Genomic DNA, 8748 nt, shown 5'->3' on the forward strand with positions numbered 1-8748 from the left:
TAAAAAACATTTCTGTAAATTGTTATTCAAAAAACGTCATTATTTTAGAGCAATTTTAAACTAATTTATTTTCAATCTACATGTGTCATTAAATATAAATCTTTTTTACTTATTTAAACAAATCATTTATATATAGTGGCTAATGAATTTAAATACTTGTAGTTCTCCATGAATATGAACTCTCATTATTAGTTTATTGATGGTTCATGCATTGGAAACAAGTCTTCAATTAGTAACCACTCCTTATTTACCAGAGTTCATTGACCGACGAGTTGGGAAAAGCATATGCTATATTCTAAATATAGCTCACATAGCTAAATCGAACAAGTTTCTGGGTTTAATTTTCTCTCCATACAGCATATAATTCCAAGAACTGAAACCAAATAACTGCTAAATACGTATTCAAATGAGGAATTCTCGAAAAGTAAATGTAATTTTGTGGCGATCATGGATCGGTTCTAATAATAGAAGCTATAGATAAGAGAATCTGACTTGATATTTCTTCGCTACAATGTGATTCAATTAACGGAAATGGAATATTGCAAAATATAATGATAAAATAATATGAAATTTAAGGCGAAGTCGAAGATAAGTCAGTACCTGAAATAAGTTATTACTATTATTCTTGTTATTTTTTAAAAAAAGAATTAAGGAAAAATATTCATAAAAAAATTAATATTTTTACAAGAAAGTTAATTTTTAGAATTTTCATTTTTAAGCGTAATACGATTATGATACATTTGCATACGATTATGATACATACGATACAGAAAATATATGTATAGCTTGGAACGATAGCTTGATGCGCTGTTAAAAATTTAGGAACATGTTGAGTTCATACCATATATATTGATCAAATTTGCTTCTAAAGTAATTCTAAAGTAATTCAAATTTGCTTCTTTAGTAATTCAATACTTATCTAATCTACGCGTCAGTGTAAAAATGTCATATTTGTAAAAAGTGTGGCTTATTATTCTAGGGTCGTTGCGGGTTCGAATCCCGCTCAGGGCATGGATGTTTCTTTCTTTCTGTGTTCTGTGTCCCTTCTCCTTTGTGTGATTGTGTGAATGTGACCAGCCTTATATACGGGTTTGTGGTTGCGTGACGTGGCCGACGCTGCTCCACAGCCGTGTCTTTGCCACAGGTGCCCACTGGGTAACGAGAAGAGAGTAGCAGTTCTGGCGTTCCTGGTCAATGGGACAATACATCCCAAATGGCCGCCATTAAAAAAAATAATAATAAAAAAAAATTATTCTAGGTCCTGAAGTCTTTCATATATGTATTTATTTGCCTGTGTTAATGAAATCACCATTATTTTTTTATAGAGTTGAGAATTCTTAAATAGTTTCATAAACTAAATTAAATAAAATTATTACTAGAGAAATCTTTTTTTTTTTTTTAATACTTTAAACTTTTGTTGCTTCATTCATTCTTCACGTGTAAATGGAACTTATTCTTAGTTATACAGAATAAAACACAAATAACAATACTTTTAAGTTTTATTTTAGTTTGCTTAAATAAGCTTATTCAAAACTTTTGCGCATTGTTTCTATAGTAATCTTTGTTTCCTTCGGAAAGGCTTTATCAGTTTTCAATGCAAAAAAAAATTTTTTTTTACTAACATTAAGTAAACGTTAAGTAAACGATAGAGAGAATAGGCTTAAATCCAGTAAGTGGGTTCTCTTCGACGGTTATAAGATAAAATATTTTTTATGTATTTTTCTTTTCGCTATAATAATTTTAACTTCGTCTTAAATTACAGCAGGAATAGGATTAAGAGATGTAATAAGCAGCTCTTCTTATTATTGACAAGGATATTGTGAACGCATGTAATTTTTTTTTTTTTATCCTTCTAAGAACTGGAAGCATATGTTTTTATTCATCATGCGTACCATCATTTTTACTACTATGGGAATGAAATTAGGAATTAAAAAGGGAAATATTAAAAAAAGGGGGAAATTACGAATAAAATCGCAAGTCTCGAGGGAAGAGATTCGTGTCTAACAATCACCATTCGTTACGCATATAAAAAGCCGCTTTTTACGGACAATTTATGATCACTTAAAATTTATCGATGTTGGAACTGTTTATTTATTTTTTTTTACAAAAAGTTTCCCTTATTCAGTCAAAAGGGAAGAAACAATTCTAAATTAAAAAGATGAATGTTAGCATTTTAAACCCACCATTATACAACATTGCAAAAGAAAGAAGATTTCTACCAAGAAAAGAAGAATTTCATCCAAAAGAAACAGATTTCATCCAAAAATAAAGTTTAAATTAAAAAAAAAAAAGCATTTTTCAAGAAATTTATACTATTAACGGTGACCATTTGGAATTGTTTTGGAATTTTGAATTTTAAACATTAGTTGTAGAATAAAATAAAGCTTATCAAGTACTTAAGGTTACCAAGAAATTTTTTTCTAGAGCAATAGATTAAAAATGTTTACTAGATATTGAAAAAGTAAAGCATTTCCCACAACAATCCGTTGTGTATCAAGATAATCAAGGAGATTAAGGCTTCATAATTTCATGACCAAAGGCCTATTTGTGACAATGTGGTCAGCATTGCGCACAGATCACCTTTACTTCTCAAACCAGCAGGAACACAATGTTATGAAGCGGGTGGGCTTCAAGCAGACACTGAGGTTCGAACCCCAGTCTGTAACAGTGACATTTCAGTGCTTTAATTACTGTGCCATCGCGGCTTTTTTTTAGAAAATTCTGCCACCAAATTTCTCTCTTCAGTCAATATTTCCCTATATTTTCTATGCCATCGTAACTATATGTAACTAAACAGAGTATTCTTATATACACCGAAGAGCCATTACATTATGACCACAGTCCATCTATAACAATGGGCTCGCCCAGTTTTTCATGGTTTCTCGCCAAGGAACAATGTTTTCACGGGGCACATTAGGACCCATAATCCTCATCGAACAATCCCTGACGTCTGTTAGCTATTTGAACATAGTTGCAGACCAGGTTCCCCCATTCATGGCAACAGTTTTTCCTGCGAGGGATGATGTTCACCAACAGGATAATGCACCATATCATAAGGGTCGAATCGTCATGGATTGGCTCGAGGAACAATCCAGTGACTTTCAAGTCATGTCTTGGACCTCAAATTCACCTGACCTTAATCCAATAGAGCATTTGTGGTCCTACTTGGAAAACCAAATTCGTATTGCCACGCTACCCTCTCGCAATCTGAGGGAATTGCAGGACCATTTGGTGAGCGCTTGGTACCAGATACCTCAGACTACCCAATGCCACTGCGGGTGCTAGCAGTTTTGAGGGCTAAAGGTGGTCCTACATGTTACTAGCACGGTGGTTATAATGTAATGGCTCTTCGGTGTAGATACCTTCAAAAAAAAAAAAATAAAAAAATACTTGAATCTGATATTGAATTTGCCCTTCCTATTTTTTTGTCTTTTATTTAAATTCTGAACTGTGACTGATACATGCAAATTTAGACCGCAAATAATGAAAATTAAAAAAGTTTGATTGATTTCTTAAAAGTGATAACTAGAAAGTTTTTCTCTTCATCAGCGTTTTGTACCTAGTGGGCGATGGAACATTTATTGAATAAATATCTTTAACTTTAATAAACATTTCTGATTATTTTAAAGTTTATCGTTAGATTCCTATCTAAGGTTTTAATTTATTTAATCTTACAGATAACTTATCTATATTAAGTTTAGTTATCTTACAGATTGATATCATTTCTAACAGTTCACAAAATGTCTTAGAGCGTAACACTCCGGAAAAATTAATTTAATTCGTAATGAAACAAACTAATTAAATTTACATAATTTAAATTCTAAACACTACTAAAAAAATCTTCTCAACTGTAACATTTTTAGCATAGCATTCCATCAAACATTTAATACTATATGAAAAACATTTTACTCCTTTCGTCAAAACTTTTAATTAAAAATCTCTTTCGTAAGCTTCAACTATAATAAATTTTAACGAGCTTAATGCGCATATGATTACGTATTAACATGTAGGTAAAATACAATAATTGCACAAATTGCGACATGATACTTTAAGCATTTCAAGCGTTAAATACTTACTTCTATACCGGGCTTGGTATCATTTTGATATCAATCATTCAATTTCAAGAAACGGAACCCGACGCTTGACCACCGATAAATATATCTAGGCACGTCGAGTGAACTTTGGAAATCGTAAATAAACATTTATTGAATAAATGTTATTTAAAAAACAAGAGCTCCATAGACTTCTGCATATCAGACGATTTCATCTCATACAACTATTTGAAAGTAGGCAATTATTTTCTTGGCTACCTATGTTCAAACTTCTTTTTCTTCAAAAGCTCCAATTTGTCACAGTATGGTAAAAAATTAACTAAACAAAGTTCTTCCCTCGTTCTCTCATATCTTCAATTTTGAAATACTTTCCCGAAACGGGGAATCTACAAGATATTCATTCATTCTGCTTTTTGAAGCAACTGAGAAAAGGAAGAAGAAAAAAAAAGAGTTCTAAAAATGTCGTCTGCTTTTTTTAATTTTGCTCTCATTGGACTGCATTTATTTTATTGCTTAAGTTAGCCTTTGTTTTGAAGACTCTTACACTGTGTTCTATCAATAATTTGTAATACTTAATTGGGTATACTATAGCCTACGTCACAGGTTGTGTTATTCCTACTAAATTTAAACCATGAACGGCATTTTCTGCGAGCCTAACTTCAAGCCACAAATAAACAAACGAAGTGTTTGATCGTTTAAATAGTTGCTCGCCAGATTTTATTGCATTATAAAGAAAAGTAATTGATATTCGATTTTTGATTAATAATTGATTTATGTGGATAGTGGCATTTATGTGGATATTGGCATAGAATTTAGCATTGCGTCATGGTAAATGTTATTCCTACTAAGTGGAAGTAGTTGTGTTTTTTTTATATTATACCCAATTAGAGTATTCTTGCCTAACACCTTGAAAAATACGTATTTCAAGCTGATATTGGTTTTCTTTCTCCTTTTTAATTTTGCTTCATATTGTTGTAATTATTAGCAAAATAAAGGTGTCAGCTATTTTAAATAAGTATTTAATGTGAGTTTAGAAAGAAAAAGAAAAGAACGATTAAAAAAATAAACTCAGATATACAAGATAGAAGTTGCCAGATTACAAAAGTGCAACTCTACAAGATAAACAAAAATGGCGTGAGGCTCGCTGATAGAATGCTCGATTTAAACACATATCATTTATGTTGTACTACCGGATTTTCATTTCGTTCAATATATTTGATCCAATGTACAGTGATATTCGCAAATGTAGCCAGAAAAAATAGTTAAAATTTTTGTAATAGATTTTTGAAAAATTGAAACCCTCAAAACATATTTCCTTAGACATTTGCATCGTTTTGTTCAAAATCACTTTGTTGTAGGTCATCATAGAATTCCTACATAATGACCTTCTAAGGAAGTACTTATAGTAGTTGTCTGATTTTCCTTTTATTTCTGTTCAATATTATTAACTTAATAATTGGCGATAGGCGCAAATGTAGCATGAAAAATTTTAAGATTAGAATTTTTGAATAGATTTCAAAAAGCTAAAACTAATTTTTTTTATTAGTCATATTTAATGTTCTATCATCCATTTGCTGTAGATAATCAGAGTATTCTTAGATAATGACCTTCGAATTACGTACTTGAAACTGATGGTGGATTTTCCTTTCCCTTTTTAATTTCGTTCAATATTATTGACATAATAAACGGCGATATACGCAAATGTAGCCTGAGGCATTTGGGCGTGAGTGCTTCTATACAATATATGACATCCTTCGTGAAGGCTTTGTCTTCTTCACCCACTATAATCACCGTATATACGGCTAGGACAATCCTTAAAATGACTTGTTCACTTTCTACTGTCTAACCTTGTGTTTAAATTATACGCATTTTTCCTCAACTTTTAAGAAAGGGTTCTTCTAAGCGAGTATTTACTAGGGTGTGGCGATACATTTTTTTAAAAATACAAATTCTTTTTCTACTAGACCTTGAGTTGAACAAATCGTCTGGATTTTAAAAAATTTAATTCTTCTTATTTAGTTTCAACCTCAAACAACTTAGCACGAAATGAGTCGAATTTATGCAAATTAGCAGCGAATTACTATTATTAATTAAATTTAGTACTTTTTTTAAATGCTTTTAAAATTATAGGTAATATTGGTCTAACACAGTGCTAAAACTTACAAACAATTACTTAATTCAATAAAAATAAATAAATGAAAACTACATTATGCATAAGTTGAACTGTAATATTTTTCAAATTCTCCAAAAACATCGATAAGGTATCGGATCGAATTATTTCTTTCAAGTAGTACTTAAACAGGGTGTTTCGTAAAAACGGCTCTTATTGTATATTTTTAGAATCCTTATAAGGAATGAAGATAAAAAGTATACACATTTAGGATCACATAATAATATTTAAACAATGAAAATACAAAACGTTATTTAAATCCGATGAACCACTGTTGAGGAAGGCGGGAGTAAGAAACAAGAAAAAAAACCGTTTGATTGCGGGAAGAAATAGAAAGGGATTGAAAAACGATTATAAAAAATACTCTCAAGTTTCACCTTGAAATCAAATATGCTGTTTCACACTGAAATCGAATATGCTGTTTCACCCTGAAATCAAATATACTATCTTCTTCCTTAAATGTGATTTGATTTCGATTGTGTTTATCTTTTTCCTATTTAAATAAAATTTTAGACCCCCTCCAGTATGTTTTTTTCACATTTTCTTAAAAGAATTTTAAAATATGTATATTATGAGAAATCTCTTTCGTGGTTTTTCTCTCCATGTAACACCGCAAATTTAAGTTATTTTCTTCAAGAGTCCTCCACGAAGGTTATACTTTGTCCCAATACTTGATTCAAAAGTTCCCTCGTCTTCAGGGTTGGGAACAAAATTACAAGGTTACGGTGTTAAACAATTTACAGTGGTAAACTCAAATATGGGTCGAATGTTCAAAGCTGACCATAGAATAAGATAAATTAAAATGGTTTAATAGAAACCGTGGTGGCTCGGGAGATGCGAACGCTCTGAGATTCTGCGCAGCACTGAGTTTCGATGAAAACCCAAAATAAAATATACGTTTAATCATTACTACACTGAGAAAAAAATACCTAAAAAATAAAAATTAATCACAAGACATTTTTTTGTTTATAAGCGATACTTGGCAATAGAAGCGATATTTTCGCAATATTTGATTAAAACAAACTTGAAGTTTATTATTCATCACGCTAAATTTAACCATAATTGTTACACGTTCGATTTGTACATTATATAATAGCATAACTTCTTATTTTAAGTCATGAAATAGTCATAAATAGGCTTTATTAGTTTATAAATAATGTAAATAATATTTTATTTGTCACGTTTTACCCATTTTTCTACTACTTTACAAACACTTCTCTATATCATCACCATTCATTTTATTGCCGTAAATTAATATTTTTTAATTCAAAAAGCTATTGAAACATGCAACTACACGCTTTTTTTCATTCCGAGGAGTTGCTTTGGAAAGTTTGCTATAGCGTAATTGTAAAAACTGTTATTACTTACTTAGTGTTGGTATTCAAATTATTAAATGGCCTTAGTTTCTACATCCTTGAAAAGAGGATTCGGATTTCCCAATCTTACGACGAAAAATGTTAGGTGGAATCGCTTGACTATTTTAACTGTTTACCTGCTTAAATGTTCAATCAAGGTTATGATCATCTTATTTTAAAACAGAGGAAAACATAATATTTTGATAATGATCTTGAAATTTTTGTTTAGATTTCATAAATTAAAGCTTAATTGAAATTGTAAAATTATTCTACGTTTCGTTGATTTCTTGTTATCGTTTAAAATTCGAGAGCAAATGTTGATTAGGCACAGTTCAAGGAAAGATATCGATATCGGGATAAATCTACAGTAATCACGTGCTTAGTTATCATATTAATCATACAATATAAGTTTACAAATAAACAACTATAACTTTTAATGCCAAGGCACAGACTGATTGTTATCTTGATCATGTGGTTTTTAGTCTTGGCACTGATGATCTTTAACAGTGCCACCATGGAAAAAGATATAGATATCGGAATTTGTCTAGAATAATCGTGCGCTCAACTGGCATGTTAATAAAATGGCATCGATTTACAAGGAAATAAATAAATAACATCTTTAATGCAGACAGATTTCTATATATTTTACTTAAATCATTATATAATTTGTTATCCATACAGGTTTGTGGAAAAACAATATCAAACTGTGTCTGCAATAATCGTTTGTTTAATTATCATTTTAATCATATTTAAATTTACAAAGAAAAAAGGGTAATTTTTTCTGGCGTATAAATAAGCTGAAAAAAAAAACGAATGAAGCATAAGTTAAACAGTTAAAATAGGTAAACAGCCGTTTCGGTATTATTACACCATCATCAATGCCTTGAGGCATAATGATCGATGTCTTGACAATGATGATGTAATTTTAGGTCTTGGCCACGATAACATCTTGATGCGGTCTATTATGTAATTACACTAATTTTATTTTATAACTGTCGTTGAACAGCTGACCCAAATTTGGGTTTAAGACTACTAAATGTTCAACTCCGTAGCCTTGTAATTTTGAACACAATCCAGAAGACAAGGGAACTCCTGGAGCAAGTATTGAGCGAAATTTGCCTTTGTGGGGGACTTTTTGATATTTTTGATGAAACTAATGATGTTTTGAGTT

This window comes from Parasteatoda tepidariorum, chromosome 8, assembly GCF_043381705.1.
Source record: "Parasteatoda tepidariorum isolate YZ-2023 chromosome 8, CAS_Ptep_4.0, whole genome shotgun sequence".
Classification (NCBI taxonomy): domain Eukaryota; kingdom Metazoa; phylum Arthropoda; class Arachnida; order Araneae; family Theridiidae; genus Parasteatoda; species Parasteatoda tepidariorum.